Here is a 17,885-nt window from a genome sequence, read left to right as displayed (position 1 = left end):
AAGAGCCCGATGTGGGGCTCAATCCCAGAACCCTGGGATCATGACCTGAGCAGAAGGCAGAGGCTTTAACCCACTGAGCCACCCAGGTGCCCCGTATCATTGGGTATTTTTGATGCATTTAAAAGGAAGTAATGCAAGTTGAAATACAGAAAAATGTAGTCCAACTTATGAGAAGGCAAACAGATAGTCAGTGAAAGGATGTGCAGGAAGAGCAATGGGAATCAGAGTTCATGTAGGGTTTTCAGTTCTAAGAGGTCTCAGTTCCACTGCCCCGCACTGGGAGAGGTAAATACACAAGCCAGCCTGTGGGAACAGAGGCAGCTGCTGGAGGGCACTTGACCCCTGTAAGGAGGGGTCAATCCTGCCTCATTATCTGAGCTCAGTGTGTCCTGGTCTTAAGTCTATTATTTTCTCAATAGAATATATAAATCTGAATTTTCATGGGAATGCCAAAACCCAGTATGTCTGTAGTGTGTAATGGACTGTGATACCCAGTTTTGTTGGGCAGGGGTAGTTAAAAATAATGGTGAGTTAGCATATTAAGTCAGGCTTTCACCATAAATTAAGGAATGGGCAAACTGCAGTTCAGAGGAACCAAGCCTGTCATGTTTCTGTAAATAAGGTTTGCTAAGAACACAGTCACATCCATTTATTTCCACGTCGTCTGTGCCTGCTTTTGTGCTATGACGGAGCTTAAAATACTTACCATCTGGCCCTTTATGGAAAAAGTTCACCAACCGTGATAATATTTTGATCTTTAACAGATGCAAGTCTCTGTTGAATTTTGTCCTAAGAGGGTTCTACTGGATTTACCATCAAGTTGTTTTAACAAAAAAAAAAAAAAATTTTTTTTTTTTTTGCCAGAATGTATGTTGTTAGGCTATTTAACATAATTGTTTTGCATTAGAAATTTAATTCAATTGAATCTAATAGAAAATGATTGTTAGCAACGTCTAGTAAACTTTCTCCTGCATATTTATTGACTTCCGTAGATCATAGATAAGTGTATTAAGAAATAAACAAAGGGGCACATGGGTGGCTCAGCAATTCAAACATCCAACTCTTGATCTCAGCTCAGGTCTTGATTTCAGGGTCATGAGTTCATGACCATTATGTTGGATGCTAAGCAAACTGTAATAAATAGGGTCAGAAATGCTTTTTATATGGTTATGCGCAGAAAGTACACCTAAAGAGGATTACAAATCATCTCACATAGTAAACCATGAAGATGAGAAATTGCTTTAATATAGCGCCATCTAGAGGTATAAAAATATAATTTCCCATTTACCAGAGTAGAAATTTACCAGAGTAGAAAAGCAGTGCAGTCCGCTGGTTATTTTTGAGGTCTGTTCTGTGTCTGTGAAGAAGGGGTGGGGGGACAGTGGTGCTCAGAGGCAACAAATTGGTGGCTACTACATCATCAAAATGAACTTTTTTTTTTTTTAAGATGTTATTTATTTATTTGACAGAGAGAGAGAGCACAAGTCGGCAGAGTAGCTGGGTGAGGGAAAAGCAGGCTTTCCACTCAGCAGGGAACCAGATGTGGGGCTTGATCCCAGGACCCTGAGATCATGACCTGAGCTGAAGGCAGCTGTTTAACCGACTGAGCCACACAGGCGCCCCAAAATGAACTTCTTAATAGAAGGATTTTTCTAGCAGTCGTCCTGATGGTGCTTCGAATTGAGTGCTTTTGATATTATGAGTCATTACTTCTTTATATGATGTTCAGTCAGAACAAACTTTCTTGTTTCCTGAATGCCTTCTTTCAGCTCACTCTGAAAGCACTGAAGGGTGTGTGTTTTAGACATCCTGCTCTATACGTATTTGAACATTCTGGTCTAATCTTTTTAAATAACACTATTTATTTATTTACTTGCTTATTTACGTATTTATTTATTTGAGAGAGAGAGTGTGTGTGTATGCCACGTGAGCCAGGGGAGGGGGAGAATCTCAAGAGACTCCCCACTAAGCAGGGAGCCGACACAGGTCTCAAACTCACCACCCCGAGATCATGATATCAGCTGAAACCACACGCCTAAAGCCCAACCAAATGAGCCATCCAGGGACCCCATTCCCATCCAGTCTTAACAAGCACCCACATTATATGTCAAGTCTTCCTTGTAGAATTTTTATAAGAACCTCTATATTCATTCTCTAAGTTAGTTTACACTGAAAAAAAAAATATATATATATATATATTTTTTTTTTAATCTGTGCATAAGGGACATCTGGGTGGCTCAGTTGGTTGAGCACCAGACTTTTGGTTTTAGCTGAGGTCATGATCTCAGGGTCAAGAAAGGGAGCCCCTTGGGGCGCCTGGGTGGCTCAGTGGTTTGGGCTGCTGCCTTCGGCTCGGGTCATGATCTCAGGGTCCTGGGATTGAGCCCCGCATCAGGCTCCCTGCTCCACAGGAAGCCTGCTTCCCTCTCTCTCTCTCTCTCTCTCTGCCTGCCTCTCTGCCTACTTGTGATCTCCGTCTGTCAAATAAATAAATAAAATCTTTAAAAAAAAAAAAGAAAGAAAGAAAGGGAGCCCCTTATCCAGCTCAGCTTCATGCTCAGAGGGAAGTCAGCTTCCACTCTCCCTCTCCCTCCACCGCTACTCCTGCCGGTCCACACACACATGCTCTTTGTCTCTCTAAAATAAATAAATAAATAGATCTTTTTAAAAAACTTTGCATGCAACTTCAAATAGGAAAAAAAAATCTTTGCACAAATAATATAATCATTTGTTGAACATAATTTTAAAAAGATAATCATTTGTAGAATTAAATAAATCACCCATTTATATTGACTATAAATTTTCATTGGCTCCTAAAAGAGAACTTTTTAAATGCTCAGCGTTATTTTATTATTTATAGCTGATTCCTTATGTTGTACAACTGAAAAGCAGTTTTTTTTTTTTTATGTCGTCATAAGAGTTGTCATAGGAGGGACGCCTGGGTGGCTCAGTTGGTTAAGCAGCTGCCTTCGGCTCAGGTCATGATCCCAGCGTCCTGGGATCGAGTCCCACATCGGGCTCCTTGCTCAGCGGGGAGCCTGCTTCTCCCTCTGCCTCTGCCTGCCGTTCTGTCTGCCTGTGCTCGCTCTCTCCCCCTCTCTCTCTCTGATAAATAAATAAAATTAAAAAAAAAAAAAAGAGTTGTCATAGGAGTTGTATTACTCTACTTTGGCTTCCCATGGTTTTTTTTTTACTACCTGGTTCTAGCAAACACTTAATTTTCTAGATACCCCTCCCTACCCCCATAACCACTGTGTGTCCCATTTAACCCCTCTTCTCTAGGAACAACATTTGTCTTTTTAAAAACTCAGTTCAAGTGACTGCCCCAGGGGAAGTCTAGGAAAATACTGGAACTTTTTTTTTTTTAATTTTATTTATTTATTTGACAGAGATCACAAGTAGGCAGAGAGGCAGGCAGGTTGTGGGTTGGGGCAGGCTGAGCAAAGAGCCTGAGGTGGGGTTTGATCCCAGGACCCTGAGGTCATGACCTAAGCTGACCTGAGCCACCCATGTGCCCCAAAGTACTGGAACTCTTGACAGTGTTTAAGTATCACTGAATTACCAAGCTTTTATGAAGCTTTCAAAGAAGCTTCATTGAAAAAAACAAAAAACAAAAAAAAACTATATTTGCTTTACCTACTCCTCTAAAGATAGAGTGAAGGATTAATTTTTAAGAAGGGGTTGCTTTGGGGCCACCTGGGTGGCTCAATGGGTTAAAGCCTCTGCCTTTGGCTCAGGTCATGATCCCAGGGTCCTGGGATCAACCCCCCCCCCCAATTGGGCTTTCTGTTCAACCGGGAGCCTGCTTCCTCCTCTCTCTCTGCCTACCTCTCCACCTACTTGCAATCTCTCTCTGTCAAATAAATAAATAAAATCTTAAAAAAAAAAAAGAAGGGGTTGCTTTTGAAAACACAAAGCACCATGTAAATCTCTCAAAATCATAAGTATGGATGGGCCGCCTGGGTGGCTCAGTCTGATAAGGAGCTCACTATTAATTTTGGCTCAGGTCATGATCTCAGTCAGGGTCTTGGGATAGAGCCCTGCGCTCAGTAGGGAGTCTGCTTCTCTCCCTCTGCCCCTCTCCCAGCTCGTGCTCTCTCTCTCTCTCTCTCTCTAAAATAAATACATTATGTTTTGTTTTGTTTTGTGTTTTGACAGAGTGAGAAAGAGAGAGCACAAACAGGGGGAGTGGCAGGCAGATGGAGAGGGAGAAGCAGCCTCCCTGCTGAACACGGGGACCCTGATATGGGACTCAAATCCAGAGCCCCAGGATCATGACCTGAGATGCTTAACCCTCTGAGCCACCTGGGCACCCTAAATAAATCTCTAAATAAATATATACATATATACTTGACTGCTGAAGAGTAACTTGAGAACTATACAAGAGGAAATGCAGACTTGCTATGACTGATTTAAGTTTTTGTTTGTTTGTTTTTATTTGTCAGAGAGCGAGAGAGAGAGAGAGAGAGAGTACACAAGCAGAGCGAGAAGCAGGCTCCCCCTAGCAGGGAGCCTGATACAGAACTCGATCCCAGGACCCTGGGATCATGACCTGAGCTGAAGGCAGAGGCCCAGCCCACTGAGCCACCCAGGCATCCCTCTACCTGATTTTTTTTTTTTTTTAAAGATTTTAGGGGTGCCTGGGTGGCTCAGTGGGTTGGGCCTCTACCTTTAGCTCAGGTTATGGTGTCAGGGTCCTAGGATCGAGCCCCACATCCGGCTCTCTGCTCAGCAGGGAGCCTGTTTCCCCTTCTCTTTGTGCCTGCCTCTCTGCCTACTCGTGATCTCTGTATGTTCAATAAATAAATAAAATCTTTTTTTTTTTTAAGATTGATTTTATTTATTTATTTATTTATTTATTTATTTATTTATCTGAGAGCAAGAGAGCAAGCGAGGTGAGGGAAAGGGACAAGCAGACTCCGCGCTCAGCTGAGTGCCGAGCCTAAAGCAAGCCTCTAAGCAGGGCTCAAACTCAGGACCTTGAGATCATGGCCTGAGTTGAAATCAAGAGTCAGACACTTGGGGCGCCTGGGTGGCTCAGTGGATTAAGCCGCTGCCTTCGGCTCAGGTCATGATCTCAGTGTCCTGGGATCGAGCCCCGCATCGGGCTCTTTGCTCAGCGGGAGCCTGCTTCCTCCTCTCTCTCTGCCTGACTCTCCGCCTACTTGTGATCTTTCTCTCTGTCAAATAAATTAATAAAATCTTTAAAAAAAAAAAAAAAAAAAAAAGAGTCAGACACTTAATTGACTGAGCCTCCCAGGCATCCCTAAACTCTACCTGAATTCTTTGAGAGGAGCTCCAACTTCTAGTTTCCACTGAAAATGCATCAAATAATACATCTTTTGTTACAAGTTACAACCATACTGCTTGAGGTTTAACCAACCTTCTCATTTAAAGAGCTCCGTGAACCCCAGCTCCAACTTTCCAGCTTCATGAGGCTGAGCCTAAGCAAGGTGGGAGAGTTGACCAAAGTCCCTATGGAGATGAGCAGAGGCACCCATCTCGCTAGTTCTTTATCTGCTCTCCAGGAGGTGCCCCTAGTTCTCAGATACAATCTGATTCTCGCTAGAGAGGAAACGGCTGACCTCATCAAAGTTGTCGTATCCTTTTCGGTGGGACTTGATACTTCCCCTGAAAGGATGTGTCTGAAACTGAAGTACAGCAACAAATACATTTCAGTTTAAAATAAGGACCCTTAGTGCCTTCTTAGCGCAGTAGGCAGCGCGTCAGTCTCATAAAATAAGGACCCTTTTCTCAAAATAAAAATTAATACTCATTCACATGAGTTTGAGCTATAGTTACTAGCATAGAAGTATCTCCAAAATATACACTGAAAAAAGCAAATTTTATGTTTTTTAAGATATTTATTTATTTATTTATTTGACAGAGGGAGAGAGAGCACAATAGGCAGAGTAGCAGGCAGAGGGAGAGGGAGAAGCAGCCTCCCGTTGAGGGGCTCGATTTCAGAACCCTGGGATCATGACCCGAGCCAAGGGCAGTCACCTAACCAACTGAGCCACCTAGGCACCCTCAAAAAAGCAAATTTTAATACAATAGATACATTATGGCTGTGAGTTAAAAAATTGAAAGTCCAAATTGATATTATATAATAAGAATATATCTGTATGACTTGTATAATTTTTGGATGTATTGTTCATTGTCTAGATTTTGGTAAAAATAGAAAATTTTAGGGAAAGAAATTGCAAATAAACTACAAGACTTCCCCCACAGAATAATTCCTGTCACCGTATCTGTAGATTTCCTTCCAGCTTCTCTCTTTCATCTGTCCTATGTGTGTGTATGGATAGAGATATAGATATTACAGTTGTAATTCTGCTTCACTCTCTTAGCATTGTATTATAAGCGTTTTCCATGTCAATAAATAGTACTTGAAAACACATTTTTAAGTGTTAAGTAATATTCCTTTATATTGAAATAGCATAATTTCTTTAGCTTTCTTCCTATTTTTGCTCATTTCTTTTTTCCTGCTCTTTATCTTTTTTTTTTTTTTTTAAAGATTTTATTTATTTATTTGACAGAGAGAAATCACAAGTAGTCGGAGAGGCAGGCAGAGAGAGAGAGAGGGAAGCAGGCTCTCTGCCGAGCAGAGAGCCCGATGCGGGACTCGATCCCAGGACCTTGAGATCATGACCTGAGCCGAAGGCAGTGGCTTAACCCACTGAGCCACCCAGGCACCCCCTCCTGCTCTTTATCTTGAAGAATAGCCTGATATGCAAAACGTGTCTGTACTTTTAATCATTTCCACTGGAAAATTTTCTAGCAGGAGGATTAGTTGTTCAGTAATTGTGAAAATTTTAAAGAAACATTAGGCCTTATTTGTCTCCTAAAAGGGGTTGTACTAACCACTGTGTCAGGGTACACTCCTACCAAGCCTATAGGTGTGCTTGATGTCTCTTTCCCTTCTTCCAACACTAGATATAACTCTCTTTAAAATTCTATACTAGGGGACATCTGGGTGGCTCAGTCAGTTGGGCATCTGCTTTCTGTTCGTGTGGTGGTCTCAAGTGTTTGGGATCGAGCCCCATGTTCAGGCACCCTTCTCAGCAGGAAGCCTGCCTTCTCCCTCTCTCTTTGCCCTTCCCACCCCCACCCTCGTGCTCATGCTCTCTCTCTGTCAAATAAATAAATAAAGTCTTTTAAAAATAAAAAATAATAATAATAATAAAATAAAATTCTGTACTAGGAGCATCTGGCTGGCTCCGTTGGTAGAGCACATTAATCCTGATCTTGGGGTTGTGAGTTCAAGCCCCATGTTGGGTGTAGAGATTACTTAAAAATGAAATCTTTAAAAAATAATAATAATAATAAAATTCAGTACTAAACACACATGCACACACATCACCCTTTAATTTAAATTTCTTTAAATACTAGAGATATTGAAAAAGGTTTAGATGTTTACTGTCTGTATTACTACATTGTTAACATTTAAGATTTGTATCCATTTCCCAAAAAAGAACAGTTAACTCCCCTCTGAGCATATGGGTGTGTTTTCTAGGCGCTAAGAGACCAATTACACAGAATTACCACAAGGGGTCGCTAGCACACAAATGATATTAAAATCTGAAGCTTGTTAGGCTTAAGTCCCAACACTCAGCATCTTCATGAATGAACAGGTTCATTAATTCTGATTTTAAGGGCTTCCAAACAATTGTTTTGGCCTGTTAAGGACAGGCCTCTTCCATAGACAAAAAATTGCAGAAGAGACAAGAGGCGGTAGCTTAGTAATTCAGAAAGCTAGATGCCGCGCTCTTGAACTTCTCTGCACACCACATGCCCCAATCCCCTACAAATTGACATTTCTTGTTAGATATGGTCACTCTCAAATCTCAAAAGAAATATAGTCACTTTAAGTTTGAGGTGCCTATCAGTCATTCATTTGATTGTTCAGCAATTCTCTTTGTGCTTAACTAGAAGAATGATGTCTTTTTTTTTTTTTTTTTTTAACTCAACAAATAATAATTGTACCACTGTCCTAGGTACTGGGAATATAATGATGAGCAAAACTGGACACTACCCCTCGGCTTGCAGAGCTCATACCTGCAACACCAGTCCTCGCGAGCAGCTCTTAGCAGACTCTCTAGAAATTTACCCGCAGATGCTTCAGCTTTGATAGGAGACCCTGTGCACAGTCCATGCAGGCAGTGTCTGCTGCTCTGAGGTTCAGAACGTTGTCTCCATGACCTATGCTTATATCCTGGTCTGTTCTGAGTAACGAACCATTTGGCTCTGTATGATATATGATTTAAATGGCTTCTTCAAAATTTTGCAATATTGGGGCACTTGGCTGGCTCAGTTAGTAGAGCATGCAACTTTTTTTTTTTTTTAAGATTTTTTAATTTATTTGACAGAGAGACACAGAGAGAGAGAGGGAACACAAGCAGGGGGAGTGGGGGAGGGAGAAGCTGAGCAGGGAGCCCGATTTAGGGCTCCATCCCAGGACCCTGGGATCATGACCTGAGCCGAAGGCAGAGGCTTAATGACTGAGCCACCCAGTTGCCCCGAGCATGAAACCCTTGATCTTGAGGTCATGAGTTCAAGCCCCACATGGGGGGCAGATTGTACTCAAAATGAAAATAAAGCCTAAAAAAATAAATAAATAAAACTTTGCAGTGTAATATACAAGTACCTTAAAGAATTCAAATTATACAGAAATATGTGTGAGAAAAATGAAAATCACCCATAATCACAATCTTCACAGATAGTTATTTTTATATTCTTTTATATATAAATCATTATATACATACATATTCGACAAACAATCGGTGACTCACCTTGTAGAAAGCACATTCCAGGGGCTGTGTCAGAGTCAGCCTGGGCTTCCATTACCAAATACCGTAGACTGGGTGGTTTAAACCATAGAAGTTAATTTTGTCACAGTTCTGGAGGCTAGAAGTCTAACAGATTTGGTGTCCGGTGAGAACTCTCTTCCTGACTTATAGAAGGCTACCCTACTTCTATGCCCTCACATGACCTTCCTCACTGTGTTTGGGTCTGGACAGGGTATGGTTGTGTATGGTTCTGGACAGGTTTCGCTGTTGTCTCTTCTTATAGGGACACTAATTCCATTGAACCAGAGGCCCATCTTTACAACCTCATCTAACCTTAATTACTTCTTTACTCCAAATACGGCCACACTGGGAGTTAGGGCTTCTACAGATCAATTTGGAAGAGGGAAGTGATGAGTATTACACAAACATTCCCCGGTAACAGGCTGTGAATAAGGCATGATCTTTGCTCACATCTCACCAGTGCAGGAGTTAATAAACCCCATGTGTCTGCTTCATTGTGTTTTGTTTACTTTATCATCTTCTGGAACTTCCACTGAGTCTGGGTATATAAAGTAAATAAGGAGAGAAAATGAGACTCAAGAAAATTTTATTTCCCTCCTGATTTGGAAAATATTCTCTGGGAAAGGTGGTTGCCGCTCTCAGCTACTCCGAAAATCTGAAACAGAAGGCCACACCGAAGCATCGACCACAGCTTCGTCTCTCCTATTCTGCTTCTCCTCCAAAGAAGGAGGTATTAGCTGTATAATATGGGGTTCCCTCTGTACATTGGTCCATTCTACAAAGAAGCGATCGTTCCAAATGAGGCCAGATTCATGCGCTGAGAGCGTTTTTACTGACGACTCACACCGAAATAGGGTTTCCACCCTTGGGGAGCTCATGATTCCAGGGAGCCCATAACAAGAGTGCAGTGTGAGAAGTGCCACCTAAGATGGAGGGAAACCCCAGGAAACTAGAGGAGAGAGAAGAGCCCCGGAAAGACTTGAGAAGAACCCGCACCCCCACAGAAGTCTGAAGAACGCTGGACTTGAGCTGGGAAGTGAAGGGGACAGGTAGTTCAGGTCAGGCAGCAGGTACAAGTGTGTGCACTGGTGACATCGTCAGTTCTGGGATGTGCAGGGGTGGCTGGAGCCGCGGGTGCTTGCAGGAGACGGAGATGCAAGGAGAGAGACATGGGGCCAGACCCCAAAGGGCTTTGTGTGCCGAGCCAGGAACTGGAATTTTATCCCGAAAGCCGTGGTTACCACTAAAATAAGCAAGAGAGTGACAGGCTCTGATGTTAGAATGATGCCTCTAGCGGGCACCTGGAGAAGGCTTTGGAGAAAGGGGCGGGATTAGCAACAGTGGAACCAGCTGGGCGGCAGCATGGACATTATCCGTGACCTAACCTTCATGCATCCTCCATGTCTTCTCTGTGAACAACAAGGAAAAGAACACTCCGCTATGTATCTACTCCCTATCGTCCCCTGCAACTGCTGTGACAAGTGTTGTGGCAAAAGTGGAAATCTGCTGGGAATTTCTAGAAATGTTTTACTTCTCTGATCAAGGAGCTGCCTTCCCTTCTCTCCACTTCTTCCCACCTGGAACGCGGAGATAAATCTGGAGGTCAGTCCTTTCTAACTTCTTAAGATACTGTATCAACTACGTACTGTTAACTTCTGTTTGGTTAGTCATAGAAGTAACAGAAGTTTGGTTACTTGGGTTTCTGTTACATGCAGCCAAATAGAGTCCTGATATGATTGGGATTTTTTTTTAATTTCCAACTTTTATTTAAATTCTGGTTAATTAACATGTATAGTAATACTGGACGCACATGTAGAATTTAATGGTTCATCACCTACATGGAACACCCAGTGCTCATCATTCCAAGCGCCCTCCCAGATGCCCATCCCCCATCTAGCCCATCCCCCATCCTGATACAGTTGTTATTACAGCAGTTCAGTTAAAGAAGTAATGAGAACCCAATCACCAATATGACCTGAAGCAGGGAACTGAAGCTAGAGGTGATGGGGTTAATTCACATGCTATTAAGGAAGCAGAATCAGTAGCACTTGCTGACTAATTAGATATGCCTCCTGGGGATTTTCATCAGAGAGGTGACTTTTCTCTCCCTGAGTTGCAGGATCACGAAGCACACCGTCCTCCTCCTTTTCCCCCACCCCCATCCCCCACCCACTGTCTTTTTCTTTCCCAGCATTTTCCCTTCCCCACTTCAAGAAGCTAACCAGGATTTTATGTGTCCTTGTTCAGGGACTTGTGTATAGTTGGCCCTAAAAAAGATGTTCCCTAAGACAGCCCCTTTCCTGGCTTTTGTTGAAAAATCTCTGTTCTTTTGGGATCATGCTGCTCAAGGGAGGAAAAGGAGACTGACCAATCTCGCCCTTCCATGCCAAAAAATCAAACCCCCAAGAGCAGCTGGAGAGATTTCCTGAGACTGAAAAGGGGTTGTGGGGTGGGGGGCGGAGGGGTGTTCTCCTCTGGTATTCCCTGCCTCAGAGAAGGACCCTACCCAGTAGTGCAATCTGCTGACTGACCTAGAAGTCATCTTTGACTCATCTCTCCTGCATTCTCTCTCATATTTGGCCCATCACCTCGTACTCTCTAGTTTATTCTCTAAATATCACCTGTGTCCCTCTGTTACCCAGAGCTGGGTTTGCCTCTTTGTGGGTATCCAACCAAGAGACCCAACTGGGCCAAAGAACAGGAAAAGGAAGGGTTTCTATTTGCAACAAGTAAAGAACACCAAAAATATTTCCCAAGACAGTGTCTCCTCAAACAGCAAACACAACAAAACTGAGGCAGTTTTAAGCTAAGGGTACATATGCATTCATGAAAAGGGTTGCGCAGGGGGGAACTCAGTGTGTAGTTGAGGCAAAAGTCATCTTAAGGTGGTCTCAGTCATCCAAGTCCCGAGGGCCAGCCAGGGTCAGCATCATCAACTCTCCAGCTCCAGCTGGTCCGGGCTCTGAGTGCTCTGGGGAGTTTGGATCCCGCAAAGCTAACTCAAGAATGTGCGTCAGGTTAATCTTTACTTTTAAACCAGCACTGGGAGTTTTACCACTGATTTATTGTCCCTGATATGATTAGGCCCTTTCCCAGCCTGATAGTGGCCAAGTGTTCTACATTCTTTTGTCCACTTAAAATCATTAACTCCTGACATCTATCCTTGTGCAGTCTCAACATCTCCTAAGAAGTTCTGCAAGCAATGTGCTTTGGGCAAGTAGTGCAGGTCAGAGAGAGATCAAGATGTCCAGGGGCCTGCCTACAGGGACTTTGTTAAGTCAAGAAAGCTGTGTCTCATCTTTCTTTTTCCAGGGACCTCCAACTCTTTCTGCTTATCATTTCTTTTCAGCTCCACTGCCACAGTTCTAATCTGAACAAACATTTCAACCCTGGCCTGCTGCAAAATTCATCATGTCACCTGACCATCATCCCTAAAATGATCTTTTCCAATTTAGAGTATTTTAGAAAGGATACAGATCTTTTCTAAAGGATTTTATTTTAAAGTAATGTCTACACCCGACTTGGAGCTCAAACTTACAACCCTGAGCTCAAGAGTTGCTCCACCAACTGAGCCAGCCAGGTGCCCTAGGATACAAATATTTAAACATCTTCCTTTTGCTCTTAAAATAAATAAAATACCTTCACATGTCCTTCAGCGACTGACTTCCCTTGATCACAAGCCTCATATCTTTACCCTCCACTCTCTGCCTAAACTCCCACCGTGGTGACCTGACAGCACCTAGAACATTCTTTCCCTCCTCAAGAACTTAGCCTTTTCTGCTGTCTGGTAGGGACTCCTTAACTGCCAAACACGTGAAAACACACACACACACACACACATATCCTGGCTAACTTCCATTCAACTTCAGACTTCAGTCCAAATGTCATTTCTTCCAAGAAGCTTCCCCTGACCCCACCTTACTGCCCAGCCAGACTAGGAGCCCTGTTTTAAGTCATGGGATTTTTTCATAGCATGTTTTCAGTATGTATTTGTACGATTATCTAAGAGTCACAAGTTCCACAGAAGTTGGGATAGCATCCATGCTTGCCATCTCTCCAGGGTTTGGTAGCGTGCCTGCCCAGAGTGGACACAGGACGGCTATTTTTGAAAACAAAAATAAAGAAAGGAAAAGAGGGCATCCATGGGAACCATTGGGCTTCCCACACTAGCGAGTAGGTGAATTGTGAAATTCAGTTCAGTGTGAAACAGTTAAATTCTTACAAAAGAAAGCATGAGGATATGTGCATGTGTGATAGAGACTGGGAAGAGGTACTTTCTCCTCAAGGTCTCTGAGGATCCCGCAGGCTTCTCTGTGGATGGAATTTGCCATCCTGTTATAACTTGTAGTACACTTGGGCAGAAATAAACTGTGTGAAGGCAGTGTTCTGAAAGCAGGCCATTTGCTCATTTAGGGGACCTATCTGGACTCTATCGAGACAATATGATACATTGGAAGGTTATCTTGAGATTTTTATAAAGATGACACTTATTGATGATTGGAAAACATGTTATATAGACTTGGGATGATAATGGAGTGTCACTGTAGGTTCCTGAAGTAATAAATGAATCATTGGTATCTGATGTTGATAGTGGCTAGTAGTTGATAGCTGTGCATGTATATAGGGACACTGTACTTGCTGCTCAGTTTTGCTGTGAACCTGAAACTGCTCTAAAAAAAAAAAGTCTGGGGAGCCTGGGTGGCTCAGTGGGTTAAGGCCTCTGCCTTCGGCTCAGGTCATGATCTCAGGGTCCTGGAATCAAGCCCCGAATCTGGCTCTCTGCTTAGCAGGGAGCCTGCTTCCCTTCCTCTCTCTCTGCCTGCCTCTCTGCCTACTTGTGATCTCTCTGTCAAATAAATAAATAAAATCTTAAAAAAAAAATACATAAGATAATTTAAAAAGATTTTTTTTAAGTCTGTTGGGGAGCCTAGTTGGCTCAGTCAGTTAAGCATCTATCTTTGGCTCAGGTCATGATTCCAGAGTCCTGGGATGGAGCCCCATGTCAGGCTCCCTGCATCTGCTTCTCCCTCTACTCCTGCCCCTACCTCTGCTTGTGCTCACTCTTGCTCTCAAATAAATAAATCTTTTTTAAAGATTTTATTTATTTATTTGACAGACAGAGATCACATTTAGGAAGCAGGAATGGTGCAATGAATGTGCAAATGGAGGGAAAATGAGCTTCCTCCACAGTGGGGGGTGGAAGTCAATTGGTCTCTGTTGAACAGGGCAGAATTTGCATGTTCTGTTATCTACAAGGTGAAGAGTTACAAAACAGCTCCCAGAGAATCAGTATCTGTGAAGTGTAAGGGTGTATTATTATAGTCTGCCATGGAAGCCCACATTCTCCCAACACAGACCTACGACAAACCATTCATGTGATAAGGCCCCACAGGGAAAGGTGACCCACTGTGTCCACACAGGCTGTGTTTAGTCCACTTGGGATTGCTTCTTGGGGCCCCACAGAACTTCTATCTCACATGGTGGTGGTAGATGTAGAAAAAAATAGCAGCAAGACATTTCTTCTGAAATATCATATTCATCCCTCAGGAGGGAACAAGGCACTGACTTCCTTATTCCAGACTTTCTTCCTCTTCCTCACCTGAGAGAGAGAAAGAGAGAGTGAGCAAGCACAGGTGTGCCTGTGAGTAGGGGGAGGCGCAGAGGGAGAGAGAGAATCTCAAGCGGACACCTCCTTTAGTGTGGTGCCCACTGTGGGGCTCGATCCCACGACCCTGAGATCATGACCTCAGCCAAAATCAAGAGTAAGTTGCTCAACTGACTGAGCCACCCGGGCACCCCCAGACTTTCTTATTTTTTAAAAACAGTTTTTTTGAGGAATAAATTTATATACTGTAAAATTCACTTGTTTTAAGCACACAATTCAATGATGATGAATGAATTTATATAGTCATTCATTCATTTCCACAATCCAGTTTTAGAATATTTTCACGAACCCAGAGAGAACTTCCATGCCCATTTGCAGTCAATCTCTGTTCCAACCCAGTCCCTGGCAGTTAGAAATACATATATGTATTTTTTTATAAATTGGTTTTTCTGGACATTTTTGTAAAAGGTATAACAACATGTGTTCTTTCCTGGCCGGCTTCTTTCACTTAGTATGATTATATTTAGTTTTGTCATGTTTTAGCATCTTTCAATAATTCAGACTTTATTTCTGAGCATTCCATTGTATGGATATAACACATTTTATTTATTCATCCGTTTATGCGTTTGGGGGTTATTTCCACTTTTTGACTATTATGAATACTGCTGAGAACATCCATGTGATAATATTTGTGTGGAAATACAGTTTCATTTCACTTGGGGAAATACCTAGGAATTGCTGGATCCTGTGGTAAACAGATTGTTTTCAAATGTTGATTTTATTTTTTTAAGATTTTATTTATTTATTTGACACAGAGAGAGAGAGAGAGAGATCACAAGTAGGCAGAGAGGCAGGCAGAGAGAGAGGGGAAAGCAGGCTCCTTGTTGAGCAGAGAGCCAGATGTGGGGCTCGATCCCAGAACCCTGAGATCATGACTTGAGCCGAAGGCAGAGGCTTTAACCCGCCGAGCCACCCAAGCACCCTATTGGTCTTATTTTTATTCACATATGGTGAGGCCAACTGATCCAGAGGTGATTTCCACTGAAAAGTTATTAGATTGCTCTTTGTTCCCAGAATAAAGGATCACTCCATGGCTTAATGGGCCACCTGGGAAGCACCAAGCTGGTCTGGAGCCAGAAAGGGGAATACATGGACAAAAGAATTTATACCATATCTGCAGGAAGGTACCGGTGAGGCATGGTAAACAGGTTTAGGATTGGCCTGTTTGAATAATTTCAGGGAGCTCTAGGGCATTGGGACTGTTTCAAGCTGTCCTGTACTTGCCTTAAGGTGATTAGGGCAGAGAAATAATGGCTTTTAGAAGTGAGAGTTCCACAAAGGAAATAGTTGGGGCACTGGCTTTGGATTGGTTGGTTTGCATATGAAAGGCACCTTGTAGTTTATTATCTCTAGGAATTCGCTAGACCTGATGGGGCAGTCACTCTAGAGTCTGCAAAACCCCAGCTGTTAAAACATTAGACTAAAAAGACATGCATAATACACATATATTTACCTCTTTAAGAAACTGCCAGCCTGTTTTCCAAAGTGGTTACCTCATTTTACATTCACCTCAGCAACGTACTAAGGTTCCATTTTCTCTCCTTTGTCCCCAACAGTAATTGTTGTCTCTCTTTTTGATTATAGCCATTCTAGAAGGTATACAGTAATAGCTCATTGTGGTTTTAAGTTGCATTTCTCAAATAACTGACAATGTTAAGCATCTTTTTTATGTGTTCGTTGGCCATTTCTGTATCTTCTTTGGTGAAATAGCTGTTCAGAAATTTGCTTGTTTTAATTGGGGTTTTGTTTCCTTATTATTCAGTTTTAAGAGCTCTTTATATGTTCTGCTATCAGATATAGGATTTGCTTCCTCACAGCATGGCCACTGGGTTCCAAGAGAGAGCATTCCAAAAGACACAAAATAGAAGCTACTGATCCCTCTCTGGCCTGGGTTTAAGTCCCAGGATGTCCCTCCTGCCTCATTCTCTTGGTCAGTTAGTTACAAGGTAGCCCAGATTAAAAGGGAGGAGAAGCAAGTTCTTCTTATAAGGAGCAAAGTGCACGCACAGCGAGGAACACGAATTGATTGTGTCTGTCTTTAGAGACTGGCTGTTCCTTTTTCACGTACTTTCATAATTCTCATATTTGTAATAAATTAAACATATGGGTATAATAAATGAAACATGAGTGTGGTGGATGTTATTTTCGAATAATCTGAAGTAATTTTCAAACTTACTAAAACTCATACCTCTTAAATCAAAATTTCAAATCTAAGTCAATTATTCACTCATTTTATTTTTTTTTTAAGATTTTATTTATTTATTTGACAGAGAGAGAGAGAGTGCAAGCAGGAGGGTGCAGTAGGCAGAGGGAGTTAGAAGCAGGCTCCCACTGAGCAGGGAGCCCAACGTGGGGCTCGACCCCTGGACCCTGGGATTGTGACTCCAGGGGAAGGCAGATACTTAACCACCTGAGCCACCCAGGCGCCCCTATTCACTCATTTTAAATTGATTTTTTTTTTAAGATTTTATTTATTTATTTGACAGAGAGAGATCACAAGTAGGCAGAGAGGCAGGCAGAGAGAGAGGAGGAAGCAGGCTCCCTGCTGAGCGGAGAGCCCGATGCGGGACTCCATCCCAGGACCTTGAGATCATGACCTGAGCCGAAGGCAGCGGCTTAACCCACTGAGCCACCCAGGCGCCCCCACTCATTTTAAATTGAAATCACAGAGCTCATCAGCTAGATCCTCTAATTTGCCCAATTTTCTTAATGTTCCTAATACTTTAAATACCAAGCATATATAGATGGTTCCTGTGGTAGACAGACCCAAAAGTGAACCCCAATATATTCCGATCTCCTGGTGTGCATTCTTTAGTTTAATCCCCATCCCTTGGGTGTGGGCAAGACCCATGACTCGCTTTTAACAGATAGAATATGGCAAAGGTAGTGTTATGTCAATCCTTTGATTAGGTGATAGTAATATGGAAAGGGATGGGACATCACTCCCATGATTATGTCATGTTGTTAAAGACTGTTACAGCAGAGTGGAATGAGACATTTTCCTTGGTTTTAATGAAGTGAACAGCCATGTTGGACTAGCCCGCTGTGGACTGAGTATTTTTGTCACCCCTAATATTCCTATGTTGAATCCCAACCCCCAATGTGATGGTATTAGGCAGTAATTGAGTCATGAGCAGGAGCTCTCATGAGTGGGATTAGTGGAAGCCCAGAGAGCTCTCGTGCCCTTTCTCTGCCATGCAAAGATATGAGTGAGTAGAAGGCATCCGTGTGCAACCTGGAAGAGGGTCCCCACCACACCTCCACCATGCTGGCACCCTGCTCTCTGATTTTCAGCCTCCAGAACTCTGGGAAACCCATCTATGTTGTCATAAGCCACCTGGCATATAGTCAGTATCAAAATAGCTGGAGATAAAGGGGTAATGCTTTTTTACTATTTATTTATTTAAATA

The 17,885-nt window shown here is 42.6% G+C and overlaps 1 protein-coding gene across 1 annotated transcript in view; it reads left to right on the top strand.

The window, feature by feature from the left end:
* Window positions 1-10,148: 10,148 nt before the first annotated feature.
* The window catches only part of FAM169A (family with sequence similarity 169 member A), a 108,963-nt gene continuing 101,226 nt past the window's right edge, over window positions 10,149-17,885 (top strand). The window contains exon 1 of the mRNA XM_059418073.1: window positions 10,149-10,412. The gene's annotated coding sequence lies outside the window, so the exon portion shown is untranslated. The remainder of the gene's footprint in view (window positions 10,413-17,885) is intronic.

This window comes from Mustela nigripes, chromosome 12 (assembly GCF_022355385.1).
Source record: "Mustela nigripes isolate SB6536 chromosome 12, MUSNIG.SB6536, whole genome shotgun sequence".
Taxonomy (NCBI): domain Eukaryota; kingdom Metazoa; phylum Chordata; class Mammalia; order Carnivora; family Mustelidae; genus Mustela; species Mustela nigripes.
Note: the sequence above shows the minus strand (reverse complement) of the source record. Positions and strands in the feature narration are given on the sequence as shown.